The following is a 14,956-nucleotide window of genomic DNA, read 5'->3' as shown; positions in this document are numbered from 1 at the left end:
TCAGGACAGAGGGGCAACTCGGGACAGAGGGGCAACTCGGGACAGAGGGGCAGCTCGGGACAGAGGGGCAACTCGGGACAGAGGGGCAACTCGGGACAGAGGGGCAACTCGGGACAGAGGGGCAACTCGGGACAGAGGGGCAACTCGGGACAGAGGGGCAACTCAGGACAGAGGGGCAACTCAGGACAGCAGGGCAGCTCAGGACAGAGGGGCAGCCCGGGACAGAGGAGCAGCCCGGGACCGAAGCAGCCCGGTACTGAGGGGAAGCCCGGTACTGAGAGGCAGCCCAGTACAGAGAGGAAGCCTAGTACTGAGAGGCAGCCCAGTACAGAGAGGAAGCCTAGTACTAAGAGGAAGCCTAGTACTAAGAGGAAGCTCAGTACTGAGAGGAAGCTCAGGCAGGTAGTAGGCTCCGGTAAATCCTGGCTGGCTGGTAGAACTGGATGATTCCGGTTGTCTGGCCGATCTAGAAGATCTTGGCAGACTGGCACTTCTGGCGGATCCTGGCAGACTGGCACTTCAGGCGGATCCTGGCAGACTGGTGACGCTGGGCCGACTGGCGGGGCTGGGCAGACAGGAGACTCCGGCAGCGCAGGAGAGGAGAAAGACTGTGGCTGCGCTGAACAGGCGGGAGACTCCAACAGTGCAGGAGAGGAGAAAAGCTCTGGCTGCGCTGAACAGGCGAGGCGCACTGGACGCGCTGGGCCGACTGGTAGCACTGGTGGCGCTGTACAGACAGGAGACTCCGGCAGCGCAGGAGAGGAGAAAGGCTCTGGCTGCGCTAAACAGGCTGGAGACTCCGATAGCACAGGAGGGGAGAAAAGCACTGGCTGTGCTGAACAGGCGATGCGCACTGGACACACTGGACCGACTGGGAGCACTGGTGGCGCTGGACAGACAGGAGACTCCGGCAGCGCAGGAGAGGAGAAAGGCTCTGGCTGCGCTAAACAGGTGGGAGACTCCGAATGCGCAGGAGAGGAGAAAAGCACTGGCTGCGCTGAACAGGCGAGGCGCACTGGAGGCCTGGTGCGTGGTGCTGGAACTGGTGGTACTGGTGCGAGGACACGCACAGGAAGCCTGGTGCGGGGAGCTGCTACCGGAGGACTGGTGTGTAGAGGTGGCTCTGGATAGACCGGACCGTGCAGGCGCACTGGAGCTCTTGAGCACCGAGCCTGCCCAAGCTTACCTGGCTCGATGCCCACTCTAGCCCGGCCAATAGGAAGAGCTGGTATGTGCCTCACCGGGCTATGCTCCCTCACTGAAAACACTGTGCGCTCCATAGCATAACACGGTGCCTGCCCGGTCTCTCTAGCCCAACGGTGAGCACAAGGAGTATGCGCAGGTCTCCTACCTGGCATAACTATTCTCCCTTCTAGCTCCCCCCCAAAAAAATTTGGGGGGGCTGTTTTTCCGGTTTCCTTGCCAACCGTGTTCCCTCGTATCATCGGCTCCTATCTCCCGCTGCCTCTGCTCTCCTTAGTGCCTCCACCTGTTCCCATGGGAGGCGATCTCTTCCGGCCAATATCTCCTCCCAAGTGAAACAACCTTTACCATCCAACACGTCTTCCCATGTCCATTCTCCAAATAATTCATCCTCCCTTTGCTGCTCCAGCTGTCGCTGCCTGTTTAAACCAGCGCCTCTCCGTTTTTACGGCGTGTCTTTTTCGTTGATTCGATTCGCCTGTAGCCCTCTTCGCATTGCTGTAGGGAATCCCAGGCGGGCTCCTGCACTCGCTCTGGGTCGGCCGCCCACCTGTCGATTTCTTCCCACGTAGTATACTCCTTGCTTCTGTTGTCCATAACGTCCACCTGGTCCTGCCAGTTAACACGCTGCTCGGTCTGAGAATGGTGGTGGGTGATTCTGTAATGTTGTTCTTCTGCTGTTTGTAGAGAGTCAGACCGAAATGCAGCGTGTAGGTTACTCATGACTTTTAATGAAGAATAATGCGGTACATGAAATAACTGAAAATACAAAAAACAACAAACGAGTGAAACTAATACAGCCTATCTGGTGACTATAACACTAAGACAGGTACAATCACCCACGAAATACAACGCTCACTCAAGCTACCTAAATACGGTTCCCAATCCGAGACAACTAGAATCAGCTGACTCCAATTAGGAATCGCCTCAGGCAGCCAAACCTAACTAGACACACCCCTAATAATACACACTCCCAATTAATACAAACCCCAATACGAAATACAACATATAAACCCATGTCACCCCCTGGCCTACCCAAACATATAACAAAAACACAAGATACAATGACCAAGGCGTGACAGGAAGACATCAAAACTATGAAATACCACATATGGAATCATATAATAACCAAAAAAGTGCTAGACAAATCAAAATATTTTTCATATTTGAGATTCCACCCTTTGCCTGATGTGGCTATATTTTGATTTGGAACACTTTTTGGTTACTAAATTATTCCTTGTGTGATTTCATAGTTTTGATAAGAAAGAAAAAAGAAAGAAAAACCCTGGAATGAGTAGGTGTGTCCAAACTTTTGACTGGTACTATTCATATTAATCTGGAATTGTGAATCTGGCACATAATGTAGGTTGTAATGTGATAACAAATAAGTCATACTGTATGCTATATACATTGATTCTTTCCTTTTTTGTTTACTTGGCCCTGTGTTTTCCACCTGTATCTGAGATGCAAACAAGTTATGGAACATTTAGCCTCTGAAGCCCAGTCATCTCAGGAAGGATGGCAACGTGAAATGGCACATTTGAATGCATTTTAAATACTCCAGGCATGTACAAGGCCTTTACTGTATCTATTTGTTTTCCCACATTCCATTTTTATTACTTCTTCACTAGAGCACCTGCCAGTTTTGCAGAGAAAAATATTATCAAAATGGACAACTCATTCCCGTATGATTTCATATTGTATTTTTATAATTCTTTTCAACATACATTTTTATTCAAGAGCACATAAAGAACAAGTACAGAACTCTGCAGTCTGTCCGTAAGATCGTAATGAGGTTCACGTACCAATATGAAGGCTGATATACCCCTTATTAACACTTAGGGAATTATAGCTAATGACTAGCATACGTCCTTTTATTTTTACATTTTTAAAACAATACAAATACATTCAGTTTAAAAAGGTTCAGCAATGCAATTACATTGAAACATTACACAGGGATGTGAAGAGTGTAGCTTGTTTCTGAGCTGGCGGATGAATGGTTCTTGACTCTTTGCCTGCTGGAGGTACTATATGTTGGTTCCAACCTTAAAAGTAACAACAAAGAAAATGAGCAGGTCTGTCAGGAAATGCCTTTGTCACACCATCTGGATAAGGGCATTTCTGTAAAGGGGAGATTGGAAACTCCATTTGATTCGTACTATTGTATTCCTTGGTCAGTGTATCTTGGGGGATTTTTATTTAGCTGAACCTACTAGCTACATACATTTTGTTAGCTAGATAATGTAGCAAGCAACTGCTGTGAAGTCACTGAAATTATTTGAAATAACGATTTAGGTACAACGGCTATGTATTTTAACTCAACACTTAACTGCTACAAACTCATTTAAATTACAATAAATACATTTAAAAACTTCTCCGGGATCGGTGTCCCTTCCACGGGACGGCTAGGCTAACGTAGGCTAATGCAATTAGCATGAGATTGTAAGTAACAAGAACACTTCCCAGGACATATACATATGATATTGGCAGAAATCTTAAATTCTTCTTAATCTAACTGCTCTGTCCAACTTACAGTAGCTATTACGGTGAAAGAATACCATGCTATTGTTTGAGAAGAGTGCACCATTTTTTAAATGAAAAGTTATCAATAAACAAATTAGGCACATTTGGGCAGTCTTGATACAAAAATTTTAACAGAGATGCAATGGTTCATTGGATCAGTCTGAGAATTCACATATACACTGTTACAAAATTTTAATTTGCACCAGGGATGGAAAAATACATGGTGGCCTTTTTCTTGCATTTCAAAGATGATGATACAAAAGAAAATACAAAAGAACGGTTTTGTGTTATATTGTGTTATATTCCTTTCACATTTCCCTTTCAAATGGTACCAAGAATATGCATATCCTTGCTTCAGGGCCTGAGGTACAGCCAGTTAGATTTTGGTATGTCATTATAGTCGAGAAAAAGGGGTGGATCCCTTGGGGGGGAAAGGGGGCGGATCCTTTAAAAAAACATTTTTAACTTCTTTAACTTACTCGTTTTATGCTGTCCAGTGGCACCAGAGGTGGGCATTTGTTTTGCGAACTCATCACGTGCACTTATTGTGCCACAAAAACACTAGTAACCAAAAAAAAACTGCAAGGGCATGCCCTGCCCTGTGAAATAAAGAGGCAATAAAGGGCAACTACACTCCAAAATGAAAGTTTCTTTGATTTTTCCCAGACCTCAAAATTGGTCCCCTGATGTGGTTTAAGCATTGTTGTGAACACAATTTAATATGACTTATAAAGCGATGCTTATGCCACCCTTTATAAAACACATGTTTGTCATATTTGACATAGTGGGTTATATCACATTTAACATGGGTGGTTATGTCACACAGTTACGCCACATTTATGAACCCTTTATAGACATTACATACGGTTATAGATGATTTGTGACATATTTATGTGGTGTTTATGAAGGCTTTATACGCTGCATGCCATTTTTTATTTTGATGTATTTTACGCTTATTTTACCATGTAAAACACATTCTCATTTACAGCAACGACCTGGGGAATAGTTACAGGGGAGTGAGGGGATGAATGAGCCAATTGGAAGCTGGGGATGATTAGGTGGCCATGATGGTATGAGGGCCAGATTGGGAATTTAGCCAGGGCATCGGGGTTGACACCCGTACTATTACGATATGTGCCACGGTGTCACGTCCTGACCTTAGTTCCTTTTTTATGTCTTTATTTTAGTTTGGTCAGAGCGTGAGTTGGGGTGGGCATTCTATGTTTTTTTTCTATGTTTTGTATTTCTGGTTTTGGCCTGTTATGGTTCCCAATCAGAGGCAGCTGTCAATTATTGTCTCTGATTGAGAACCATACTTAGGTAGCCTATTTTCCCACTATGGGTTGTGGGGGCGTTATTTTCTGGTTAGTGTTTGTTGCACCTGTCAGAACTGTTTGTTTATCGTTTTGGTTTGTGTATTCATCCTTAATTAAAAGTAGTATGGGTACGTACCACGCTGCACATTGGTCCTCCTCTCCTTCCACCAACAAAAATGGTTACACACGGGATCTTTAGTGTCCACAGAGAGTCAAGACACCCATTTAATGTCCCCCTACACAGTGCAAAGTCCCAAATCACTGCCCCGGGACATTGGGATATTTCTTTTTAGACCAGAGGAAAGACTACATCCTACTGGCCCTCCAACTCATTTCCAGCAGTATCTGGTTTCCCCATCCAGAGACCAACCCTGCTTAGCTTCAGAGTCAGAAGTGCGATGTTTTAATGTGATCTTATTTAATGTGATAACATGTGACAACATGTAAAGCAACATGTGATAACATGAAACTACACGTGATCACATGTGAAGATGTAAAAAAAATATATATATTCACATGATTTCGCATGTGAAATGTCATGTGAAATCATGTGATTTTCCACGTGAAATCATATGTTTTTCTGTAAGGGACAGTCGCACCCAGATACTGTAAACCACCAAAAACAATCTGTGAGTAACAAGATCCTTTCAGAATGATCGCCCCCATCTAGCTTCGGAGTTCGTTCTGTTAGGTGACCTAAACTGGGATATGCTTAACACCCCGGCAGTCCTATAATCTAAGCTAGATGCCCTCAACCTCATACAAATCATCAAGGAACCCACCAGGTACAGCTCTAACTCCAAAAGGTTATGGGACACTGTAACGTCCATGGAGAACAAGAGCACCTCCTCCCAGCTGCCCACTGCACTGAGGCTAGGTAACACGGTCACCACTGATAAATCCATGATAATTGAACATTTCAATAAGCATTTCTCAACGGCTGGCCATGGCTTCCTCCTGGCTACTCCAACCTCGGTCAACAGCTCCGCCTCCCCCGCAGCTACTCGCCCGAGCCTCCCCAGCTTCTCCTTCACCCAAATCCAGACAGCAGCAAAACCTGGACCCGTACAAATCAGCTGGGCTAGACAATCTGGACCCTCTCTTTCTAAAACTATCTGCCACCATTGTTGCAACCCCTATTACCAGTCTGTTCAACCTCTCTTTCGTATCGTCTGAGATCCCTAAAGATTGGAAAGCTGCCGCGGTCATCCTCCTCTTCAAAGGGGGTGACACCCTAGACCCAAACTGTTACAGACCTATATCCATCCTGCCCTGACTATTTAAAGTCTTTCGAAAGCCAAGTTAATAAACAGATCACTGACCATTTCGAATCCCACCGTACCTTCTTCGTTGTGAAATCCGGCTTCCGAGCCGGTCATGGGTGCACCTCTGCCACGCTCTCAGGTACTAAACGATATCATAACTGCCATCGATAAAAGACAGTAGCAGTCTTCTTCGACCTGGCCATAGCTTTCGACTCTGTCAATTACTGTATTCTTATCGGCAGACTCTGGACGGTTCCGACCTAGAATATGTGGACAACTATAAATACCTAGGTGTCTGGCTAGACTGTAAACTCTCCTTCCAAAATCATATTAAACATTTCCAATCCAAAATCAAATCTAGAATCAGCTTTCTATTTCGCAACAAAGCCTCCTTCACTCACGCTGCCAAACTTACCCTCGTAAAACTGACTATCCTACCAATCCTCGACTTCGGCGATGTCATCTACAAAATAGCTTCCAACACTCTACTCAGCAAACTGGATCCAGTCTATCACAGTGCCATCCGTTTTGTTACCAATTCGTGGTATCCAATTGTTAGTAGTTACTATCTTGTCTCATCGCTACAACTCCCGTGCGGGCTCAGGAGAGACGAATGTCGAAAGCCATGCGTCCTCCGAAACACAACCCAACCAAGCCGCACTGCTTCTTAACACAGTGCGCATCCAACCCGGAAGCCAGCCTCACCAATGTGTCGTAGGAAACACCGTGCACCTGGCGACCTGGTTAGCATGCACTGTGCCCAGCCTGCCACAGGAGTCGCTAGTGCGCGATGAGACAAGGATATCCCTACCGGTCAAACCCTCCCTAACCCGGACGACTCTAGGCCAATTGTGCGTCGCCCCACCGACCTCCCGGTCGCGGCCGGCTGCGACAGAGCATGGGCGCGAACCCAGAGTCTCTGGTGGCACAGTGCCCTAGACCACTGCGCCACCCGGGAGGCCCCTACTGTTTTTATTTGATTTACTTTTCTGCTCTTTTGCACACTAGTATCTCTACTTGCACATCATCATCTGCTCATTTATCACTCCAGTGATAATCTGCTAAAAAATGTAATTATTCGCTCCTATGGCGTATTTATTGCCTACCTCCTCATGCCTTTTGCACACAATGTATATAGACTTTCTTTTCTCTACTGTGTCATTGACTTGTTTATTTTGTTATTGGCTTGTTTATTGTTTACTCCCATGTGTAACTCTGTTGTTGTCTGTGTCACACTGCTTTGCTTTATCTTGGCCAGGTCGGGGTTGCAAATGAGAACTTGTTCTCAACTAGCCTACCTGGTTAAATAAAGTTGAAATAAAAACATTAAAAAATAAATATTCTTTTTAGTTGAGGTGTCCTCAGTGGTGCTGTAAGGAGACATTTGAATCCTGCTCTGCTCACCCGCTGAATCCCGCTATGTGCTGTGGATCTCTGATTTCTACACCTGGAATCTTTCACCTTCACCTTTTTAGTTCTTGTTTTATAAACCAGAACTATACCTACTCCTGGATATATTTCATCTGTCTCTGTGAAACTGTCCAGAATGTACATTTACATTTACATTTAAGTCATTTAGCAGACGCTCTTATCCAGAGCGACTTACAAATTGGTGCATTCACCTTATGACATCCAGTGGTACAGTCACTTTACAATAGTGCATCTAAATCTTAAAGGGGGGGGGGGGAATACTTATCCTATCCTAGGTATTCCTTAAAGAGGTGGGGTTTCAGGTGTCTCCGGAAGGTGGTGATTGACTCCGCTGTCCTGGCGTCGTGAGGGAGTTTGTTCCACCATTGGGGGGCCAGAGCAGCGAACAGTTTTGACTGGGCTGAGCGGGAGCTGTACTTCCTCAGTGGTAGGAAGGCGAGCAGGCCAGAGGTGGATGAACGCAGTGCCCTTGTTTGGGTGTAGGGCCTGATCAGAGCCTGGAGGTACTGAGGTGCCGTTCCCCTTACAGCTCCGTAGGCAAGCACCATGGTCTTGTAGCGGATGCGAGCTTCAACTGGAAGCCAGTGGAGAGAACGGAGGAGCGGGGTGACGTGAGAGAACTTGGGAAGGTTGAACACCAGACGGGCTGCGGCGTTCTGGATGAGTTGAAGGGGTTTAATGGCACAGGCAGGGAGCCCAGCCAACAGCGAGTTGCAGTAATCCAGACGGGAGATGACAAGTGCCTGGATTAGGACCTGTGCCGCTTCCTGTGTGAGGCAGGGTCGTACTCTGCGGATGTTGTAGAGCATGAACCTACAGGAACGGGCCACCGCCTTGATGTTGGTTGAGAACGACAGGGTGTTGTCCAGGATCACACCAAGGTTGTTAGCGCTCTGGGAGGAGGACACAATGGAGTTGTCAGCTTGAGGTGGTGATCCGTCATCCACACTGATATGTCTGCCAGACATGCAGAGATGCGATTCGCCACCTGGTCGTCAGAAGGGGGAAAGGAGAAGATTAGTTGTGTGTCGTCTGCATAGCAATGATAGGAGAGACCATGTGAGGTTATGACAGAGCCAAGTGACTTGGTGTATAGCGAGAATAGGAGAGGGCCTAGAACAGAGCCCTGGGGGACACCAGTGGTGAGAGCGCGTGGTGAGGAGACAGATTCTCGCCACGCCACCTGGTAGGAGCGACCTGTCAGGTAGGACGCAATCTAAGCGTGAGCCGCGCCGGAGATGCCCAACTCGGAGAGGGTGGAGAGGAGGATCTGATGGTTCACAGTATCGAAGGCAGCCGATAGATCTAGAAGGATGAGAGCAGAGGAGAGAGAGTTAGCTTTAGCAGTGCGGAGCGCCTCCGTGATACAGAGGAGAGCAGTCTCAGTTGAATGACTAGTCTTGAAACCTGACTGATTTGGATCAAGAAGGTCATTCAGAGAGAGATAGCGGGAGAGCTGGCCAAGGACGGCACGTTCAAGAGTTTTGGAGAGAAAAGAAAGAAGGGATACTATAATGTGATAATTATGCTTTCTCTTTTACAAATGAGGCACATTTATTTTTATTTATTTATGGTCTGTCCTTGCATTTAAAGCTTGTCTATGAATTGAATAGTGGTTACATTTCTCTAGCCACATTCCTTAGCTGTTGACCAAAACAAATGGCGGGGTCGCCTCTGTTGTTTTTCGAATCCCAGATTACCTCTCTAAAGTTGCATGATCAGAGAGCCTAATCAAAATGAGTACAAACTGTCAAACATGACATCACCCCTATTGTTTATCAACACCTTCTGAGTGGCGAGACACCTTTGGGAATGGGATCAAAATGAGAACCAACTGCCAAACATGACATCACCCCTATTGTTTATCAACACCTTCTGAGTGGCGAGACACCTGTGGGAATGGAATCATCATTAAAAGGTGTTAACATAGCCCTGTGGATCCTCCATTTGTCCACCTTTAACAGAATCATTACTATGGAGACCTCTCAACATGCTCATCTGATGCCACGAAGTGGTTGCCATGGGCACCTCAAAGCACAGGTCATTGAGGTCACAGACTCACTACACAAAGTGACCGACCTCTTCTGTACTAGTGTGGTTTTTAATCAGGTCTCTACGAAATAATGTAATTGTAATCTAATTAGGACATACTGCAGTCATTTTACCAATGTTTATAGTCATCATTACAGTTAACAGTTACATTCTCAAAATACACAGGGAAGTATTACAGTTTTAGATTGTTTGTGTCTGAACATTAAAAGACGTTTGTCATGGTTCATTTGATTACTTCCAGAAGTCAGTATCTCAAACAATGTCAATGCATTTGTCAGACAGCTACTGTAGGGAATGCATAAGCAGCATGGCAAGACATTATTGTAGTTAGTGTACAAACAGATAGAGTTACAGACCATTACTTCACAGGACCGGTAAAGCAGGGGTTTGTAGGAGGACCTGATTAAGGTGCTGTAGACTCACGGATGTACAACTCACATCGCACTCCAAAACTCTCCATAAAGGCACACAGTCTGTAGATGTCCAATTGCTCAATTGTTATTTCTATTAAGGAGACAGTATACCCATTGATTGTTGAAGAATTGAGGGCTTGATTCAATCCGTAGTGCTGAAGAGCTGCAGTACAGTGCGATAGAAATGTAAAGACAATGTTCCCGCGGTGTTGGAGACTGCATACACGGTCAATGCTGCGCATGTCGGCTCAATCAATTTAAAATCGCTCTACAGAGCAGATCTTCAGTGTTATGGATTGAATTGCTCCCGAAATTGATTGCTATTTCAGATGTCAGAACTGAAATAAAAGATCCCATAAATGTTCCATGCACACAAAACACTTATGTTGCTAAAATTTTGCAAACAAACTTGTTTACCCTGTTAGTCCATCCACCTAAGGGGAAATGCTCACTATCTTGGCAGAAAGGTGTGGCATATTAAGAGGCTGATTAAATAGCATGATCATTACACAGGTGCACCTTGGGCTGGGGACAAAAAAGGCCACTCTAAAATGTGCAGTTTTGTCACACAACAAAGTGCCACAGATGTCTCAAGTTTTGAGCGAATGTGCAATTGGAAAGCTGGCTGCAGGAATGTTCACCAGAGCTGTTGCCAGAGAAATGAATGTACATTTTTCCTCCATAAGCCGCCTCCAACATCATTTTAGAGAATTTGGCAGTACATCCAACCAGCCTCGCAACCGCAGGCCACGTGTAACCACGCCAGCCCAGGACCTCCACATCTGGCTTCTTCACCTGCAGGATTGTCTGAGACCAGCCACTCGGACAGCTGGTGAAACTCTGGGTATGCACGACCAAAGAACTTCTGCCAAACTGTCAGAAACCGCCTCAGGGAAGCTCATCTGCATGCTCGTCGTCCTCACCGAGGGTTTTGACCTGACTGCAGTTCAGTGTCTTAACCGACTTCATCACGGATGAATCCCAGTTTCAACTGTATCGAGCTGATGGCAGTGTATGGTTCGTGTGGGTGAGTGGTTTGCTGATGTCAACGTTGTGAACAGAGTGGGGTGGGGTTATGGTACAACGAACACAACTGCATTTTATTGATGGAAATTGTAATGCACAGAGATACCGTGACAAGATCCTGAGGCCCATTGTCATTCCATTCACCTCATGTTTCAGCATGATAATTCACAGCCCCATGTCGCAAGGATCTGTACATAATTCCTGGAAACTGAAAATGTCCCAGTTCTTCAATGTCCTACATACTGACCAGACATGTCACCCAATGAGCATGTTTGGGATACTCTGAATCGACGTGTACAACAACATGTTCCAGTTCCCGCCAATATCCAGCAACTTCACACAGCCATTGAAGACGAGTGGGACAACATTCCACAGGTCACAATCAACAGCCCGATCAGGAGATGTGTCACGCTGTGGACACATCAGATACTGACTTGTTTTCCATACCTTTTTTTAAAGGTACCTGTGACCGATGCATATCTGTAGTCCCAGACAGGTTTCCTTATATGAGCTGAAACTCTTTAAAATTGTCATCTTTGAAATTGTTGCGTTTATATTTTTGTTTAGTGTACAATAACCTTCTCAATAACAGTTAAAGAAATATTTATTTCTTGCTATGAATGGTGATATGTTGTTGTTTATCTACCTTTGTTGAATGCACTGACAGTAAGTCACTCTGGATAACAGCGTCTGCGGAATGACGAAAAATCGAAATATAAAAACAAACACATGCTAAGCACGCTGGGTATTATTCTAATGAGTACCGCCCCCAAACAAGTGCTAATTTGGAGGAGAGAAAATCTGAACAAATCATAGGCGTCTGGGCTATGTTTCACAACTTTGAACAGCGCAGTACATTTTTGCAAATTTATTACAAATAAAAAACGGAAATATCACATTTACATAAGTACTCAGTCCCCAGAGCTGGGGGATGTGTAGGGCATGGCCTCCTCCCAGGACAGCTCGGTTTGGGTCACCCTCCTGCTACACAGCCTTGGCTGGTTCTGTCCAGGCCCCCTTCAGCCCCTCTCCTCTCTTTGTGTTGTTCCTCCTCCTCACCGCATCTCCTCTCTCCACTCGGGCCCCTCTCAGCAGGTCCTGGGTCTTCTGGGGAATTGCCACAGCGGTCAGCAATTCCTCCAGGCTCTGTTGGTTCTGCATGATCACCGTCTTCTTCATCTCGTATGGCAGCGCCCGAAGGTACTGATCCAGGACGAGCTTGTCAATCATCGGGAGGGATGGTACGTCAGTCAGTAGCCAGCCCTTAGTCAGGCGCACCAGGTCGCTCATCTGAGCAAGGGGAAAAAGGGTGGGGTCAAAGGCCCAGTTGTGGACCAGTTGTGCACGGTGTGTGAGGCTGAATCCATAACCGCTCAGAATCTCCCATTTGAGTCCCCCATAATTCGCGGCCTGGTCAGCGTTCAAATCAAGTTAGGCCTTCTGGGCCTTCCCAGATAAGTTGGGTGCCAACAGGCTGGCCCACTTGGGCCATCCTTTCCTCTGTGCCATCCTCTCGAAGGTGCACAAATCTTCCTTCCTGAACTGAACCAGGAACTGATTCGGGCCAGACTCCCGAGCCCTCCCAACCTTCAACTGGGCTACCTCTGCTAACAGTCTGCGGTTTTGTTGGTGCTGCTCCTCCAGCTCTTGCTCCTGGAGAGCCTGTTGCTTCTGCTGGCTTAGGATGAACTGAGCCACCAGCTCCTCCATGGTAATCTCCGAATGTTCGACCCCACGGCACCCAACCGTGGGGTGTTGGGTTGAGCCTGCAGAGTTTAAAACAGAGACAGGGAGGTTTTAGTCAACAAAAACAACTTTACTAGGACATAGAATAAACATAAAGAAAATCACATAGGTTTGGCTCAGTCCTTCTCCGCTTCTGCTCTGTGTATGTCTCTCTCAGTTCTCTCGCGCGGTGTGCCACAGTGCTCCTTTTATATTTCCTCCACTTGGAGCTATCCGTGTCAGGGTGCCCAGCTCACGTACTCCCAGCAGAGGGAGCCAATGTCACATCACGTACCTCCCTCTATTACCATCCCCCGGGGTAGACCTCCTCGGGTAGACCTGCTGGGATATACCCCCTTAGCCCTGACTGGTAGGGAGGCATGCTCAGGGCTAGGTTTGCATCCATTCTGGAGAGGGCATCCGCATTGCCGTGCTAGGCCCCCGAACTGTGGATGACAGAGAGAGAGAGAATCGTTGTAAGGCCAGGAACCAGCGGGTAACACAGCCATTTGTGTCCTTACCTCTTGCCATCCACGCAAGAGGGGCATGGTCAGTGATCAGGGCGAACTTCCGAGGAGGTAATACTTGAGGGTGTCCAGTACCCACTGCACGGCGAGGCACTCCTCGACAATTGAGTACTTCTTCTACATCCGGAGGAGCTTCCTACTGACAAACATGATTGGGTGCTCCTCGCCTTCCTGCTCTTGCACAAAACGGACACTGTGTCAGATGCGTCTGTCTGGACCAGGAGAATTTTTTAGAAGTCCGGGGTGACGAGTACCGGGTGCGAACATAGAGCATCCTTCAGGGCCTGAGATGCCGCCTCTGTGTGCTCCGTCCATCGCACCATCTGGGGTAGTCATGCTTTCGTTAAGTCTGCGAGGGGAGAAGCTATTGCAGCAAAGTTAGGTACAAACTGACTGTAGTATCCTGCTAACCCCAGGAATGACTTCACCTGCCTCTTGGTTCGGGGGACCGGCCATCGCCTAATGGCAGCATTTTTTCTTCTTCTTGGGGCTTCACATTTCCCCTGCTGAATGAGGTCAGTAAGTTCGATGCCTACCCCATGCCCCGGGCGGACGAACTGATCGACCGCTTGGGGATGGTGAGGTTCTCCCATGTTCACAGAGGAACTCTGGAGCTTTGTCAGAGTGACCATTGAGATCTTGGTCAACTCCCTGACCAAGGCCCTTCTCCTCCGATTGCTCAGTTTGGCCGGGCGGCCAGCTCTAGTAAGAGTCTTGGTTGCTCCAAACTTCTTTAATTTAGGAATGATGGAGGCCACTGTGGTCTTGGGGAACTTCAATGCTGGAGAATTCTTTTGGTTCCCTTCCCCAGATCTGTCCCTCGACACAATCCTGTCTCTGAGCACTACGGACAATTCCTTCGACCTCATGGCTTGGTTTTTGCTCTGACATGCACTGTCAACTGTGGGACTTTATATAGACTGTTGTGTGGCTTTCCAAATAATGCCCAGTCAGTTGAATTGACCACAGATGGGCTCCAATCAAGTTGTAGAAACAAGGGTGATCAATGCAAACAGGATGCTCTTGAGCTCAATTTCGAGTCTCATAACAAAGGGTCTGAATGCTTATGTAAATACGTTTTTTCAGTTTTTTCAAAAATTCTGAAAACCTGTCTTCGCTTTGTCATTATGGGGTATTTTGTGTAGATGGATAATTGTTTCAGAATAAGGCTGTAACTTAACAAATTGTGGAACAAGTCAAGTGGTCTGGATACTTTCTGAAGGCACTGTACACATCAACATACACATCAATATCAATACACTAAAAGCAAAATACAATTATAGAAAATAAACACATTCTTCAGCAAAAATGTCCTCAATCAGCCTTTCACTATCGGCACCAATTCATTCAAATTTAGAGGACCTATGATCGGTTTAGATTTGGTCGTATTTGTACCGGACCAAAATCTGAACCAATCATAGACGTCTATGTTTGGGCCAAATAGTATTGCTGATATGTAAAGGTGATTGAGCCGA

Source organism: Oncorhynchus gorbuscha, linkage group LG14, assembly GCF_021184085.1.
Source record: "Oncorhynchus gorbuscha isolate QuinsamMale2020 ecotype Even-year linkage group LG14, OgorEven_v1.0, whole genome shotgun sequence".
Lineage (NCBI taxonomy): Eukaryota > Metazoa > Chordata > Actinopteri > Salmoniformes > Salmonidae > Oncorhynchus > Oncorhynchus gorbuscha.
The sequence above is the reverse complement of the archived record's forward strand: the minus strand, read 5'-3'. Positions refer to the sequence as shown.